Raw genomic sequence first — 18,695 nt, 5'->3', positions numbered from 1 at the left:
TGTGTGGGGGGGGGGGGGGGTTTGCAGTCACCCGATCTACGATCTTATCAATCCTTTTAGGGACAGAGTCTGCTGATTTTTAGGGTCAGACAGTGTGTTCTACAAACTACAATCGATATTGCTGTGTGGGGGGGGGGGGGTTTGCAGTCACCCGATCTACGATCTTATCAATCCTTTTAGGGACAGAGTCTGCTGATTTTTAGGGTCAGACAGTGTGTTCTACAAACTACAATCGATATTGCTGTGTGGTGTGGGATAGGAGATAGGCAGGTGTCAGTGGTCCACATCCATTTTGCTGTGTGTAGGCTGCAGTGAACACAATCTTTTTGGGGTGCAGTGAACACAATCTTTTTGGGGTGCAGTGAACACAATCTTTTTTGCCCACTGGGGAGCAGGGAGAAAAGTATTTTTCTATCAGGCACTGTGTGCAGCATTTTTCCTTCAGCTGTGCTGTGCTGAGTGACTGATCATACACTGCTGTGTTCAGTTCACATGTGCTATTGAGTGGTTTCAAAAATCATACACTTTTTTTCTATTCCACTATTCAATATACAGCCTTGGGTTAAAAAAAATGAAATTGTGGCCTGCAGCAGAGCTGAATGATATTTGGGGTTTTTGGGGTTCATCTCATACTTCTGAAGATTTGAGGGTGCTGCCTGTTCCAAACTCCTCCTACTCCTCATCCAGCCTTTTAGGGGTACAAACAATAGTAATTGGGGCCTAGTGTGGTTTTGTACGTTTTTGATACATACACTTTTTTTGATCATATTTTCTATTCCGCTATTCAATAAAAACCTTTGGGGATCAGTTAAATTGCGGGATAGTCTGTGTTGGTACGTGTGAGATCCACCTTTCCAAGTTTTTAGGGTTCATCTCATACTTCTGAAGATTTGAGGGTGCTGCCTGTTCCATACTCCTCCTACTCCTCATCCAGCCTTTTAGGGGTACAAACAATAGTAATTGGGGCCTAGTGTGGTTTTGTACGTGTGAGATACATACACTTTTTTTGATCATATTTTCTATTCCGCTATTCAATAAAAACCTTTGGGGATCAGTTAAATTGCGGGATAGTCTGTGTTGGTACGTGTGAGATCCACCTTTCCAAGTTTTTGGGGTTCATCTCATACTTCTGAAGATTTGAGGGTGCTGCCTGTTCCATACTCCTCCTACACCTCATCCAGCCTTTTAGGGGTACAAACAATAGTAATTGGGGCCTAGTGTGGTTTTGTACGTGTGAGATACATACACTTTTTTTGATCATATTTTCTATTCCGCTATTCAATAAAAACCTTTGGGGATCAGTTAAATTGCGTGATAGTCTGTGTTGGTACGTGTGAGATCCACCTTTCCAAGTTTTTGGGGTTCATCTCATACTTCTGAAGATTTGAGGGTGCTGCCTGTTCCATACTCCTCCTACTCCTCATCCAGCCTTTTAGGGGTACAAACAATAGTAATTGGGGCCTAGTGTGGTTTTGTACGTGTGAGATACATACACTTTTTTTGATCATATTTTCTATTCCGCTATTCAATAAAAACCTTTGGGGATCAGTTAAATTGCGGGATAGTCTGTGTTGGTACGTGTGAGATCCACCTTTCCAAGTTTTTGGGGTTCATCTCATACTTCTGAAGATTTGAGGGTGCTGCCTGTTCCAAACTCCTCCTACTCCTCATCCTGCCTTTAGGGGTACAAACAATAGTAATTGGGGCCTAGTGTGGTTCTGTACGTGTGAGATACATACACTTTTTTTGATCATATTTTCTATTCCGCTATTCAATAAAAACCTTTGGGGATCAGTTAAATTGCGGGATAGTCTGTGTTGGTACGTGTGAGATCCACCTTTCCAAGTTTTTGGGGTTCATCTCATACTTCTGAAGATTTGAGGGTGCTGCCTGTTCCATACTCCTTCTACTCCTCATCCTGCCTTTAGGGGTACAAACAATAGTAATTGGGGCCTAGTGTGCTTCTGTACGTGTGAGATACATACACTTTTTTTGATCATATTTCCTATTCCGCTATTCAATAAAAACCTTTGGGGATCAGTTAAATTGCGGGATAGTCTGTGTTGGTACGTGTGAGATCCACCTTTCCAAGTTTTTGGGGTTCATCTCATACTTCTGAAGATTTGAGGGTGCTGCCTGTTCCAAACTCCTCCTACTCCTCATCCTGCCTTTAGGGGTACAAACAATAGTAATTGGGGCCTAGTGTGGTTTTGTACGTGTGAGATACATACACTTTTTTGATCATATTTTCTATTCCGCTATTCAATAAAAACCTTTGGGGATCAGTTAAATTGCGGGATAGTCTGTGTTGGTACGTGTGAGATCCACCTTTCCAAGTTTTTGGGGTTCATCTCATACTTCTGAAGATTTGAGGGTGCTGCCTGTTCCATACTCCTTCTACTCCTCATCCTGCCTTTAGGGGTACAAACAATAGTAATTGGGGCCTAGTGTGCTTCTGTACGTGTGAGATACATACACTTTTTTTGATCATATTTCCTATTCCGCTATTCAATAAAAACCTTTGGGGATCAGTTAAATTGCGGGATAGTCTGTGTTGGTACGTGTGAGATCCACCTTTCCAAGTTTTTGGGGTTCATCTCATACTTCTGAAGATTTGAGGGTGCTGCCTGTTCCAAACTCCTCCTACTCCTCATCCTGCCTTTAGGGGTACAAACAATAGTAATTGGGGCCTAGTGTGGTTTTGTACGTGTGAGATACATACACTTTTTTGATCATATTTTCTATTCCGCTATTCAATAAAAACCTTTGGGGATCAGTTAAATTGCGGGATAGTCTGTGTTGGTACGTGTGAGATCCACCTTTCCAAGTTTTTGGGGTTCATCTCATACTTCTGAAGATTTGAGGGTGCTGCCTGTTCCATACTCCTCCTACTCCTCATCCAGCCTTTTAGGGGTACAAACAATAGTAATTGGGGCCTAGTGTGGTTTTGTACGTGTGAGATACATACACTTTTTTTGATCATATTTTCTATTCCGCTATTCAATAAAAACCTTTGGGGATCAGTTAAATTGCGGGATAGTCTGTGTTGGTACGTGTGAGATCCACCTTTCCAAGTTTTTGGGGTTCATCTCATACTTCTGAAGATTTGAGGGTGCTGCCTGTTCCATACTCCTTCTACTCCTCATCCTGCCTTTAGGGGTACAAACAATAGTAATTGGGGCCTAGTGTGCTTCTGTACGTGTGAGATACATACACTTTTTTTGATCATATTTCCTATTCCGCTATTCAATAAAAACCTTTGGGGATCAGTTAAATTGCGGGATAGTCTGTGTTGGTACCTGTGAGATCCACCTTTCCAAGTTTTTGGGGTTCATCTCATACTTCTGAAGATTTGAGGGTGCTGCCTGTTCCAAACTCCTCCTACTCCTCATCCTGCCTTTAGGGGTACAAACAATAGTAATTGGGGCCTAGTGTGGTTTTGTACGTGTGAGATACATACACTTTTTTTATCATATTTTCTATTCCGCTATTCAATAAAAACCTTTGGGGATCAGTTAAATTGCGGGATAGTCTGTGTTGGTACGTGTGAGATCCACCTTTCCAAGTTTTTGGGGTTCATCTCATACTTCTGAAGATTTGAGGGTGCTGCCTGTTCCATACTCCTCCTACTCCTCATCCAGCCTTTTAGGGGTACAAACAATAGTAATTGGGGCCTAGTGTGGTTTTGTACGTGTGAGATACATACACTTTTTTTGATCATATTTTCTATTCCGCTATTCAATAAAAACCTTTGGGGATCAGTTAAATTGCGGGATAGTCTGTGTTGGTACGTGTGAGATCCACCTTTCCAAGTTTTTGGGGTTCATCTCATACTTCTGAAGATTTGAGGGTGCTGCCTGTTCCAAACTCCTCCTACTCCTCATCCTGCCTTTAGGGGTACAAACAATAGTAATTGGGGCCTAGTGTGGTTCTGTACGTGTGAGATACATACACTTTTTTTGATCATATTTTCTATTCCGCTATTCAATAAAAACCTTTGGGGATCAGTTAAATTGCGGGATAGTCTGTGTTGGTATGTGTGAGATCCACCTTTCCAAGTTTTTGGGGTTCATCTCATACTTCTGAAGATTTGAGGGTGCTGCCTGTTCCATACTCCTTCTACTCCTCATCCTGCCTTTAGGGGTACAAACAATAGTAATTGGGGCCTAGTGTGCTTCTGTACGTGTGAGATACATACACTTTTTTTGATCATATTTCCTATTCCGCTATTCAATAAAAACCTTTGGGGATCAGTTAAATTGCGGGATAGTCTGTGTTGGTACGTGTGAGATCCACCTTTCCAAGTTTTTGGGGTTCATCTCATACTTCTGAAGATTTGAGGGTGCTGCCTGTTCCAAACTCCTCCTACTCCTCATCCTGCCTTTAGGGGTACAAACAATAGTAATTGGGGCCTAGTGTGGTTTTGTACGTGTGAGATACATACACTTTTTTTGATCATATTTTCTATTCCGCTATTCAATAAAAACCTTTGGGGATCAGTTAAATTGCGGGATAGTCTGTGTTGGTACGTGTGAGATCCACCTTTCCAAGTTTTTGGGGTTCATCTCATACTTCTGAAGATTTGAGGGTGCTGCCTGTTCCATACTCCTCCTACTCCTCATCCTGCCTTTAGGGGTACAAACAATAGTAATTGGTGCCTAGTGTGGTTTTGTACGTGTGAGATACATACACTTTTTTTGATCATATTTTCTATTCCGCTATTCAATAAAAACCTTTGGGGATCAATTAAATTGCGGGATAGTCTGTGTTGGTACGTGTGAGATCCACCTTTCCAAGTTTTTGGGGTTCATCTCATACTTCTGAAGATTTGAGGGTGCTGCCTGTTGCAAACTCCTCCTACTCCTTATCCTGCCTTTAGGGGTACAAACAATAGTAATTGGGGCCTAGTGTGGTTGTGTACGTGTGATATACATACACTTTTTTTGATCATATTTTCTATTCCGCTATTTAATCAAAACCTTTGGGTATAAACAATTAAATTGCGTGATAGTCTGTGTCGGTACGTGTGAGATACACCTTTCCAATTTTTTGGGCGCATCTCATACTGCCGAGGTTTTGAGGGTGCTTCAGTCTGCCTCCTGCTTGTTCCGAACTCCTCCTACTCCTCATTCTGCCTTTAGGGTAGAAAAAATCGTAATCGGGGCCTAGTTTATGTTTGTACGTGTGAGATACACCGTTTTGTAAAATTTTCCTATTCCGCTATTCAATATACACCCTGTTTGAGTGTAAAAAATTAAATTGCGGGATAGTCTGTATCGGTACATGTGAGATACACCTTTTTAAATTTGTTTTGCGCATCTCCTTCTACCGCCGAGGATTGCAGGGCGCTTCAGTTTGCCTCCGGTTCCCAACTCCTCCTACTCCTCTTCCTCATCCTGCCTTTAGGGTACAAAAAATTGTAATCGGGGCCTAGTCTGTGTTTGTACGTGTGAGATACACCGTATTATAAATTTTTTCCTATTCCGCTATTCAATATACACCCTTTTGGAGTGTAAAAAATTAAATTACGGCATAGTCTGTATCGGTACGTGTGAGATACACCTTTTAAATTTGTTTGGCGCATTTCCTTCCCCCGCCAAGGATTGCAGGGCGCTTCAGTTTGCCTCCTGTTCCCAACTCCTCCTACTCCTCTTCCTCATACTCCCTTTAGGGTACAAAAAAATTTAATCGGGCCTAGTCTGTGTTTGTACGTGTGTGATACACCCTTTTTTATCCTATTCCGCTATTCAATATACACCCTTTTGGGGTAAAAAACATTAAATTGCGGCATAGTTTGCATATTTGACTGTGAGATACACCCGTGCGATACTGTTGTTGTTTTGTTCCGCTATTCAATAAACACCTTGCTAGGGCAAGATCTTAAATTACAGAAATATGAGGAGACTGTCAAATAGGGGCCGTGGCCTGGATCGTGGTGCTGCTGGTAGAGCTCCTGTTGCAAGGAGAGGACGTGGTCGATCTGTGCCAGCTACACGCACAAGTGAAACACCTTCCTCAAGTGTTAGTAGGCGACAGAACCTGCATCAGTATTTGGTAGGGCATCATACGCCTCTAGAAGTGATGAGGCCAGAACACAGAGAGGCGATAGTAGATTGGTTTGCTGCTGACAGTGCCTCCAGTTCCTTCACATTGTCTCCCACTCAGTCTACTGCAGAAAGGTCAGAGTTGGCACCTGCAGCCGATGTCCAACCGTCTTTCACCTCACCCCCTTGCAAATCAGGCAAGCAGTCTGAGCCCCAAGCCATACAGCAGTCTCTTGTTCTTTTTGAGGACTCTGTCAGCAGGGTTTCCCAGGGCCATCCACCTAGCCCTGCCCCAGAAGTGGAAGAGATTGAGTGCAGTGATGCCCCACCACTCATTTCTCAAGATGAGTACATGCAAGGACCATCGCAGCACATCTCCGATGATAACGAAACGCAGGTGCCAACTGCTGCGGCGTTCAGCATTGTGGAGACCGACAAGGAGGGCAGGGGTGAAGACTGGGTGGAAGATGATGTGGAGGACGATGAGGTCCTCGACCCCACATGGAATGAACATCATGCAGGTGACCTGAGTAGTTTGGAGGAAGAGGCGGTGGTCGCACAGAGCCACCAGCACAGCAGAAGAGGGAGCAGGGTGCAGAAGCGGAGCGCCCGTGCCCTAGACACTACGCCTGCTACTGCCCAACGCAGCAAGGGAACGAGCGCACCAAAGTCAGCTCAAAGGAGTTCTCTAGCGTGGAAGCGAGGCATAAACCTTCTAAACCTGAGCACAACCTGCATGATCAGGCATCTAAGTGCAAAGCACGAGCTGCAGTGGAGTAGACACCTTCAAAACCAAGAAACGTCTATGGCTCATCCTGCTTCCTCTTCTGCTGCAGTCTCGGCCGCTCCAGCCACATCTGTAATGATACCGGCACCTGCCACCCCGCAAACAGAGGATCTGTCAGCAACACCACCACCTGGGTCACCAACCATCTCCACAATGTCCCGTGGAAGCGTTCAGCTTTCCATCTCCCAAACACTTGAGAGGAAGAGGAAGTACCCCCCTACCCACCCGCAATCCCTGGCCCTGAATGCCAGCATTTCAAAATTCTTGGCCTTTGAAATGCTGTCATTCCGTCTGGTGGAGACAGTTTTAAAAACCTTATGTCGGTGGCTGTCCCACAGTACGTCGTGCCCAGCCACCGCTACTTTTCCAGGCAAGCCATCCCTTCCCTGCACAACCAAGTGGGGGAAAAAATCAGGTGTGCACTGCGCAACGCCATCTGTGCCAAGGTCCACCTAACTACCGATACGTGGACCAGTAAGTACGGTCAGGGGCGTTATATCTCCCAAACGGCACACTGGGTAAATGCAGTGGCGGATGGGCCTGAGGCGGATAGCAATTTGGCGCATGTCCTTCCACCACCGAGGATTGCAGGGCGCTTCAGTTTGCCTCCTGTTCCTAACTCCTGCTACTCCGCTTCCTCATCCTCTACCGCCTCCTCATCCGGACAGCGTAACACCTTCACCACCAACTTCAGCACGGCCAGGGGTAAACGACAGCAGGCAGTTTTAAAACTTGCCTGTTTGGGGGACAAACCACACACCGCACAGGAGTTGTGGAGGAGCATGGAACAGCAGACAAATGAGTGGTTGCTGCCAGCGAGCCTCAAGCCCGGCCTGGTGGTGTGCGATAACGGGCGAAATCTCATAGCAGCTCTGGGCCTAGCCGGTTTGACGCACATCCCTTGCCTGGCGCATGTGCTGAATTTGGTGGTGCAGAGGTTCCTTAAAAACTACCCCGATATGTCAGAGCTGCTGCAGAAAGTGCGGGCCGTCTGTGCGCACTTTCGGCGTTCTCACCCTGCTGCTTTCGCCTGTCAGCGCTGCAGCGTAACTTCGGCCTTCCCGCTCACCGCCTCATATGTGACGTGCCCACAAGGTGGAACTCCACCTTGCACATGCTGCAAAGACTGTGCGAGCAGTAGCAGGCCATAGTGGAGTTTCAGCTGCAGCACGCACGCGTGAGTCGCTCTGCAGAACAGCACCACTTCACCACCAATAACTGGGCCTCCATGCGAGACCTGTGTGCCTTGTTGCGCTGTTTTGAGTACTCCACCAACATGGCCAGTGCCGATGACGCCGTTCTCAGCTTAACTATCCCACTTCTATGCCTCCTTGAAAAAACAATTTGGGCGATGATGGAAGAGGATGTGGCACAGGATGAGGAGGAGGATGAAGAGGTAACATTTCCAAGGCTTTCAGGGCAGTCATTCGCAAGGGGCTCCGAGGGTGGGTTCCTGCACACACAAACGCCAGGGACACAATTGTCCAGCAGGGGCACAGTTCTGGAGGAGGAGCTGGAGGAGGAGATGAAAGCATGTTCACAGCAGGGTGGCACCCAGGCCAGCTCATGGCCATCACTGGTGCGTGGCTGGGGGGATACAGAGGACACGGACGATACACCTCCCACAGAGGACAGCCTTTCGTTGCCTCTGGGCAGCCTGGCACACATGAGCGATTACATGCTGCAATGTCTCCACAATGACCGCTGAGTTGCCCACATTCTAACTTGTGCTGATTACTGCGTGGCCACGCTGCTGGATCCCCGTTACAAGGACAACGTACCGTCCTTAATTCACTCACTGGAGCGCGATCGCAAGATGCGCGAGTACAAGCGCACGCTGGTAGACGCGATGCTGCTGGCATTCCCACCTGACAGCGGGGCCACAGTGGAAGCACAAGGCAGAGGAGGAGGAGGAGGAGGAAGAGGTCGCCAACGCAACCAGGGCACCGCCAGCACCTCAGAAGGCAGGGTTAGCATGGCCGAAATGTGGAAAAGCTTTGTCAGCACGCCACAACATACAGCAGCACCAGCAGCTCATATGGAACGTCTTAGCAGGAGGCAGCATTTCACCAACATGGTGGAGCAGTATGTGTGCACACGCCTACATGTAGTGAATGACGGGTCTGCCCCCTTCAACTTCTGGGTCTCCAAATTGGGCACATGGCCTGAGCTTGCCCTTTACGCCTTGGAGGTGCTGGCGTGCCCTGCAGCCAGTGTATTATCTGAACGGGTATTTAGCAGGGCTGGGGGCGTTTTCACAGACAAGCGCAGCCGCCTGTCCAGAGACAATGTGGACAAGCTCACGTTCATTAAAATAAACCAGGCATGGATCCCACGGGACTTTTCCGTACCTTGCGCAGAATAGCGATGGATACCGACCTTACCCACCCATTGTTCCATTTTTGCTCTTTCTCACTCTTTTGGGGTGTACCCTCATTTAAAATTTGTGAAAAGAAGCAGTGTTGGCTACCTCGTCCTCCTCCTCCACCGCCGCTTCCACCTACACCGCCCATAGGTGTGCGCAGCCTATTGCATTAGGGTGTGCACCCCAAAGTTTAAATACACATGCATGTGTTTGCCTACATGTACATGGCCCCGATACATTACTCTCCCTGCTGGCAAAGTGAAATAGAGCAGAGCAGGTCAGAGGGAGATCTTTCCCATCTCCTCACTGGCAAACAGAGCGATAATGCTAATGTGCCCTAGGTGATTAGGGTGTGCCCAGGTACACCCGGCACACCCTGTGCGCACGCCTATGACACCGCCACATCCACCACCACCTCAACCTCCCTCCTACTCCATATGGGCCTCGTCCTTCACAGATGAAGAACATTGTTTTATTTTTCTTTTTTTTTTTTGTTGTTTTAAGTTATTTCCCTATCCACATTTGTTTGCAGAGCACTTGCCATGCTCTTAACTACGTTTTGCTGCCATTTGCAGCACTCTAGCCCTTTCCATTGGTGTTTTAGAGCCATTTTAGTGCCTGAAAGTTCGGGTCCCCATTGACTTCAATGGGGTTCGGTGTCCGGGAAAAGTTCGGCAAAAGTCCGGGACACGGACCCGGACTTTTTTTTAAAGTTCGGCCGAACCCGCCGAACACGGACATCCAGGTGTCCGCTCAACTCTACCCAGGACATCATCTGTTGTCTCAGGAGCATGGCCCGAATTTGTCAGGCATGCATACAAGCACATGGGGGCTATACAAACTACTGAGTACAATTTTGAGTTTCTGCAATGAAATTTCAGCAAAATGGACTAGCCTGCTGCATTATTTTTTTTACTTTCATTTTTGAGGGTGTCTTTGAGTTCAGCCCTCTGTAGGGTGATAATTTTCATTTCCATGAAACAATGTGACATCCTTTTGTTCCTAACACATTACCCAGTCCATATCACTATAGATATTCAGCATGATATTTTTCCCTATTGAGATCTGATGTGTTTTCAAAGTGTTCCTTTAATTTTTTTGAGAAATGTACTTCCTTTGCAGCCTGACACATCCAGAGAGACCAATACAAAATTTCAATGGGTATCAAATCAAGGCTTTGACTAGGGCAATCCAAAACTCTCTATTTAATTGTCTCTTCTTGAGTCATTCCTTGGTCTATTTACTAGTGTGGGTCAGATACTTATCATGTTAAAAGACTCATATCTGGTTCAACTTCAACTGTTGGACAGATAACCTTACATTCTCGCCCAGCATACTTTGATATAATAAATAATTTATAGTTGACTTGATGGCTGCAAGGTCCCCTGGCAACAAAGAAACAAAGCAACCCAAAACATAACATTTTCCTCTCTGTACTTCACAGTTGTTTTCAGGTTCTTCTCCTGAAATGCTTTCTTTTGTTTGCGGCAAACATGTTTACTGATGCTGTCACCAAGCAACTCTTTCTGCTCGATAGGTCAGTCCACAACTCATTGTTCTGGAAGTCCTGGTCTTTGCCTATATGTTCTATGGAAAATTGTCATTTTGCAGTAATGCTCTTTTTAGACAGCAATGGATTTTTTACTCTAAATTCCTTTGCAAAGCAAACAACCTATTTGCTTTTAGTAAATCATCCCCTGTGTCTGATTTCATGAAAAAAATGTTATTCATGTTTGCCGACTCAGAACGCAGGGACCATGCCTCCTCCATCAAGGATTCCATTGCTGTCCATATAAATGCAGTTCATACATGCCTTTAAACTGGAACCACCTGCATCAGCCGTGCCTAAGATCACCAGCCTGGTTTCTTTAAAAGCCTGCCACAAAGAAAACAAACAGATACTATTTTTTACTATGATACACATTGCACTTTGTCTGAAAAAATGTTATGCAATGTTTTATACCAATTTCATTTACAATGCACTTTTTGTACTGGATCTTGCAAATATGTTAACTTGTGCTGCGGCTTGTCTTTTTTTAAAAGATAAATAAAAAGAAAGTTGTATACAAAAACTCTCTAGCCTTTTAAATCCTTTACTGAACACTCACTTTTGCAACCTGTTTTGTTTAGCCATGGGCCGAATCCTAAAAAACTGTTTAGACCTCCCAAGTATTTAGTCCAGCTATATCTATTGAGGCCCCTTCCTTAAAAAGTAGGCCATCCCCGTAGGGAAGCCAGCATTTTCTTGTCTTAACAAGATTTTGACTGTGCCTGTAGAGGACATTCTGGTGTTTAAAGACCCTGTGGATAAAAGGCTAAATGTTTTTTTTCCCTCGCTGGCTGTCTTCCAGTCCCTGGGTCATTCTCAGGATCTATCCTCATGGATCCCTCTTTCCTCAAACATATGATGATCATGTCTGTGGCCCTACTTTACTGCATTGATGGATATTATTCGCCTAATTTCTAGAATAACTATCCAACCATTTGGCTGAAATGTTGGTTTGTGGATCATCCATGCAAAAAATGCTCTTTGCATATGCCCTTTGATGGGCAATGTCCATGACGAATCCCAGGACTACATTGTGATTAATGTCCCAGGGAGAACGTGCACCATTTTGCATCAACAAAACAAGGATAAACCTTGGAAAACACTCTACAGCAGAGGCTAAGAAGAGTTTACAGGCTTTTAAAGTCAAACACAAACGTGGACCCCCAAATTCTCCAGGCCTGCGAGCAAGTCCTGTCCCTAGTTATCAGAGTGGTTACACGTCTGTTGTCCTGAGAAACAATGTGCTTCCATGACCTTTTAGACATTTTGGTCCAGAACATGTTTTACAGGGTCTACAAGTTAAAATTGTGGTCTTTACTTTTTCCCTTCTACATGTGGTCAAACCTGCAACATTCCTGCAAAGATTGGCAGGCCTCCACACTGCTCTGGTGCAGCTTCTCTCTCAAGAGGACATAGCCATTGTTTTAGGAAGGTAGATGTTTCAGGGTTTCTACTCAAACCTGTTTACAGTTCATAAAGCAAAAGGGGACGTTTCCCTCATTCTGAATCCAAAGGTTTTTAACACCTTCCTTCGGGTATGGAAATTCTAAAAAGAATTTCCAGAATAGTCAATGCTTCCCTCCATCTGGGGGACATTCTGGCCTCTGTGGACATCAATACTTCCTGTGTTGTGCAGTGAGCTTGCAACGCTACATGTTTTTGGCTTGCCCCTTTGGCGCTTCCACTGCTCCTCAGGTTTTCATCAAGGTACTAGCCCATATATATGCTTTACTTTTTGAGATAACTGGATGACCTCCTATTGAATTAGTTGGCACAGACTCTAGCAGTAAATATCTAGCTGACTATTCAAACTCTGAAGATGTTCAGGTGAATCTCTGGAGCTGACTCATTGCTGGGGGTATCCAGGTCTTCTTCTAGATACTGCTCTGTCCAGAGTCTTCTCTTTACAGAACAAACTCTTCACTCCCATGTATGGACAGTACAGTGCAGGAGCCAACCACCCTAGGTGTCTGAGGCTTAAATAAGACAGATACTTCCTGAATAATCCTTATGGTGATTCTTATCACTGGCACTTAATCTGGATCATCAGATTTTAAGATCATGGATTTGAGGTGGTGGTAAATGTAGGGATGTGCATACTTTTGCCATTGGAGAATTATTTTCTTCAATTTAAATCATAAAAAGTAATACACAGTGTTAGATTTATGTGTAATTTGTTCAAGAATATTACTTTTATCTGTAGACACTATTTGAAACAAGATCTAATGTTTGCTTGTTCAAATATGTTGAAAAAGTCAACAATTGCAAAGGGGTGTATTTACTTTTTAACGTGACTTTGTATGCTACTTGTCCTTTTTAGGGATTATATCTCACACTTCAGCATATTTTTTTTTTTCTATTGGTTGAACTAGATCGACTTGATGTTGTTTTTTTCCACCTGACTAACTATGTAACTATCATTAGGGCTCTTTCAAATGGTCTGCCTCTGTCGGCGGACTCCGTGCTGCTCAGCGGGGATCGATCCGCCGATCCCCCCTGAGCAGGAAGTTGACAGCTCCCTCTCCGCTCTGTGTGCAGAGAGGGAGGTGTCAGAGCCTCGCTACTCTCTATGGGGGAATCAGATGAGAGCAGACCGCCTGTCCGCTCTCATCTGATCCCATCTGATCCCATCCCCTGGACGGATGAAAAATAGGGTTTCCATCCTTCCGGATTTCACGGACAGGATCAGATGGGGATGGCAGCAGGTGTCAGCAGACATGTCATCGCTGACATCCACTGCCCCATAGGGATGCATGGAGGATCCGATCAGGTCCGCCTAAAAAAACTGACAGGCGGAATTGATCGGATCGTTCGTGTGAAAGGGGCCTTAGTAGGTGCTATTTTTTTTGTTTCCTTTATTTCTTCATCTGATTTGGAACATTTTAAAATAAGTTATCGCAATGCATAGATGTGAAGCCAGTCTAATGATTTTATTTTAAAAAATTACGATCTGACAAATTGATTTATATAATATTTAGTGTACTAAATCTTTATTGTACAAATTAACATTTATTGCAGGACACATCCATGATGCTCAGTTTGCACAGATTTTCTGTACCTTATAATAAGAAAATCAGTTTGTTTTTCCTTTGCTTTACTTATTCTGCTGTTCAAGTATGTTGGCCTAGGTGGAGATTATGACGTCATCATTGGCACCTCCGCCAATTCGAAAAAATCATTGAAAAAAATACAAGATTTCTTCTAAATAGTGAAGCTGCAGTGTGATTAACTCTGTCTATATCCAGCAAAGGAGGGGAAGTCCCTGATACTGCTGCTGGAGCATAATGCCACTTACTGTGCGTAGCACAAGCTGAAGCTACTACAGTATTTTTTATCCTGAGCAGAAGCCAATTTCTATGATCCTCCTAAAAAAAATATTTTTTTTCAACTTCAAAGTTCAGCTTCATTGCAGAGACCCTGTATTGAGGAAAATATGAGGGCTGTGTTACCGTAATCTCTTTCCTAAACTAGGTGGTCCCATGGGGGGACTCTGTTACTTTAACAGCTGGGCACCCTTACCAGGCATTGTCTTGTTATGCACAGCCTGTGATGCCTTGGCACATTGATAATGTCTCTACTATGTAAATATACTTCTCAGTAATAGGACAAGCCTGCCAGCTCAAAATTACTTAATAGCTTGCTTCTTGCCAGAGTTAATAAGTACTCCAAAAGCCATAGGCACTACTGGAGTACCCACAAAGTGAACAATTGCACAATTTCTGATAGGCCACCAAGGGCCCACATTTTCATGCCTCTCACCAGGTTTCCCTTAGATTCTGCTAAGTAGTCATGTCAGTGTCACTCTCAATAGTTTATGCCTGGATAGGAAAAGTAATGTGCTGAAGGAGACGGTAACTAGGAGAACAGCCTATGTTGCTCTTCTCCCTAGTTACAGCATAGAGTTGGCATGTGAGATGATACTGATGGGAGGCACAGATTTTCATCCTACTACTAACAATTTTTTTTCTTAAATGAATATATAAATCTTTTGACAAAAGTTTTTTGTAATTATGCAAGTAAAAAAGTTATTTATATATGGAATGAAAGGTAATAAAGGTGAAGGAAGCATCCATAAGTAGGATCGTGCAATCTATAGGACTGCTGCTACACAATCAAAATGATTTGATGGCAACTCTCTGGTGCAAACTTTCAAAGTTGTCATCAGATGTATGCAGCCTTCTTAGTCAACCTATTTGTAGACCTTTGCTTCTATGCAGTGTTGCACTCAGATGGCTGCTGGTTTATGTCAAAGTTAGCACAGGTAAGTGGATGTGAAAATTTTGGAAGATAATGCCCATGTTGAGGTATCCATAAGGTATGATCAAATAATACAGAGGGTTCAATAAAGGGTTAGGGTATAAGTGAACCACAGAAGGAGAGGTGCTTAAATATGATTGGTGTTTGAGTACCAGTTGGGGTACTCAAAATTAAAAGAAATGCTTGAAACATATTACTGCATCGATGTAAAATATATGAGTTTCACTTTTTGAATAGAATTACTGAAATAAATCAACTTTTTGATCTAATTTTATGAGATGCACCTGTACAAATTAATAACCAGCACATTTTGAAAAGAAACTATTATATGAGGGTTGTGTACTCACAAATAGATACTGTATATATGACACTGTATATTTAGCGCTGCATCCAACGAGAGAATTCCCAAAGCCATGCCAGAGAGGAGGGAAAACACAAATATTTTTAGCCAAAAAGAAGCCTCTTTGTAGGTGGCCTTAGGCCTAAAACATTGTAAGCATCAGTACTCAGTATTATAGTTATTTATAAAGGGGAAAGATTTTGTAAAGAAATGAGGTGAGAGTGAAAGCCGACTCCTGGTAAACTGAAAGGAAGTACATGACTCGCATTAACTCAGTCAAAGACGTATGACCACATTCTAAAGAGGTAAACTCTCTTCCCAAATGATAACACAAAAAAAAAACCACTCAGGATATGCTGTGGAAAAGATCAAAAAGCTACAAGTCAGCCAAGGAAAAGAAAGCTGACCCAGAAGCTGCCCAAGTCACAGCAACCAGTACCCCAGAACAAGACATCACAGGTAGCTAAAAAGGATACAAATACCACAGTAATCACACAACAGACATAACATACACAATTAACCACTTACCGCATACTAACGTATATATACATTGGCAGACTTTGCGGTAGTATACCGGGATGATGCCTCTAGCTAGAGACACCATCCCGGTACCGTGGTTTAGAGCCGACGGTCGGCTTTCCGTCGGTAATGACCGATGCGGCTCGAGAGCCGCTCGATCGTTACCCGGGTGAGCGGGAGGGGGCGTCCCCCCCCTCCCGCCGCCTTCCGTGACTTTTGCACTTCCGCCGGCTGGATGGAGTCCCGATCAAAGCTGGAAACGGCTTTGATCGGGTCTCCGATGACGTAACACGGAGGCGGCGTCCATGACGTCACTTCCGGGTTACTGTGCTGCAAAAGGCGGCAAATTTAAAAAACGGCTGTATGCAAAAACGCAGTTTTTGGCGTTTTGCATACATGGAAGTGTAGTGGAGGGGTCTAGGGTCTTTAAGACCCTCGATCCCTCCATAAAGAGTACCTGTCACTACATATTGGTGTCATAAGGGATGTTTACATTGCTTGTGACAGCAATAAAAGTGAAACCTGTAACTTTATTACAGGTTTTAAAAAAACCTGTAATAAAGTTAAAAAAAAATAAAATAAATAGGAAAAAAAATATATATTTTTAGCCGCCCCCATCACCGTTAGCTCGCGCACAAAAAAAATGTATATGGAAGTCGAGCCGCGAATGAAATCGCTGTTCAAACCACACATGTGAGGTATCGCCGCGATTGCCAGAGCGTGGGCAATGATTAAAAAAAAAGAGCTATACTCTAACTCTAAACTGGTAACCGTTAAATAAATTTAAAGCGTCGCCTATTGAGATCTCTATTGACCGTAGTTTGTCGCCATCCCACGGGGGGCGCAATTTTAAACCGTAACATGTTGGGTATCTATTTACTCGGCGTGACATCATCTTTCACAATATACAAAATGGGCTAACTTTCCTGTTTAGTATTTTTTAAATGCAGTGAAATGTGATTTTTCAAAATTTTTCCCAAAAAATGGCGTTTTAAAGACCGCTGCGCAAATACCGCGTGACAAAAAATATTGCAATGACTGACATTTTATTCTCCGGAGTCTTTGCTAAAATATATATATAAAGTTTGGGGGTTCTAAGCAGTTTTCTAGGAAAAAATACTGGTTTTAACTTGTAAACAAAAAGTGTCCGAAATAGGGCAGGGGCTTAAGTGGTTAAGATGGAGTAAACCATAGTAATACCTCAGTTTGTAACCCAGTAGGCAAATCTCAGTATTTGCGGATGATACTAAACTCTGGTTCATAGGTTATTATTTGCTCCGACCAAATAACAGTGCAGCTTGGACATCACAAGCCCCATTAGGTATCCCCAAAATGACCGCCAAAACAAAGCTCCACCTTACGTCTGTCAACGCCAACTTCTGACCTCAGCGTGGATGCAGGAAGGTATGCCCCTGAGCATGCTCGGCTGCATCAGCTGCCACACATGCCAGGATGTGGCAGGGCGGAGTCCAAAAAGTGCGACATAACATCCGGGCCAGACTGGCTATAGATAGGAAGTGATATGTCGTGCACACATCACCAAACATCTGCCCACAAACACCAAAGGAATGGGGCAGGGCCACACAAAATTGATCCCTGCCCCACCAAGCACCAGATCACTGCCAACGGCACAGCAACCCCCACACCCAGTAGCCAATTACATAGCACACAAACCTGTGGAGCGCAATCTAAACCAATCTATATCACGCTTGCCAGACCCACATATGTATAAATCGACACACAGTACATCAGCTACACACTCCAAAATAGAACCAACCAAATCCACCAAAAACCCCCTCACAATAACAAACCTAAACAACAACCGAATACCACACAAATCAACATTAAAGTCCAATCAGACCCATCCAATCCAGGCAGTCCCCCAAGACATTATTCCAACCAACTCATCAACAAAATAAACAACCCATTGGGCCATTCCACAAATGTTCATATACCAATACTCCCATATACATTTAACACACACACAAACCACCTTTACAACCCCACAACACCACATACACATACAACACAACTAAAAGATGGGGGAATCATGATGAAAGGACTGGAGCGCAGCCCCTCATACCCAGAGTTTTAACCACAGGAAAAAAAATTAAAATAATAAATGCAAAAAACTAATTAAAAAGTGAAGGAAAAAAGAAACAAAAGAAAAAAAAAGAAGAAAAGACAAGACACCCTTTTCCATGGCAGCTCATAGTCTAACCCTCAGGATGCATGCATATTACGAATCAAATAACAATAATTCCACAAACAATGAGAATGCTCAAAACACCAAATATAATCTGATAACCTTAAGTGGACATGCATTGGTAGAAACAATGTAGTTTATGATAGAGAAATGGTTTATAGCTAATATGCTAATTTAAGACAGGAGTTTTGCCAGCTCCGAGTGTAACAATCCATTTTATTTTCAATCCAAGTAATTGAGAATCAATGTCCCCACCACGTTCAGATTTGGCCACATGTTCCAATTCAAAGGGCATAAAAACAGATGAGTAAAACTAAGGGAGAGGCCTACGTGCCTGCTTACTGTGGTCACAACCTTACCATTTTTTATTAGATACACGTGGCTCCAAATTATTTTCCAAAATGGTCTCCTGGTTTTCCCAATGTAGAATGCTTTACATTCTACTTTACATTTGGATCAGCAGGACAACTAAACAACTAGTATCTTCAAAAAGAGAGGCTAGCAATGATAGCCTAAATATTTCCTTTGTACAGTTTTTTTTTTCAGTTGTTGAGCAGCACTTTTGCTACACAATAAACAGGGATTAGATTAGATTAGATCAGATCAAATCAAATGACAAGGAATAATT

General features: G+C 43.8%; 1 protein-coding gene across 4 annotated transcripts in view; it reads left to right on the top strand.

Annotated features, from left to right (window-relative positions):
- CTNND2 (catenin delta 2) overlaps positions 1–18,695 on the top strand; it is a 921,118-nt gene that overhangs the window by 750,741 nt on the left and 151,682 nt on the right. The gene's annotated exons all lie outside the window — the stretch shown is intronic.

This window comes from Pelophylax lessonae (genome assembly GCF_965119305.1).
Source record: "Pelophylax lessonae genome assembly, chromosome: 5".
NCBI classification, from domain to species: Eukaryota; Metazoa; Chordata; class Amphibia; order Anura; family Ranidae; genus Pelophylax; species Pelophylax lessonae.
Note: the sequence above shows the minus strand (reverse complement) of the source record. Positions and strands in the feature narration are given on the sequence as shown.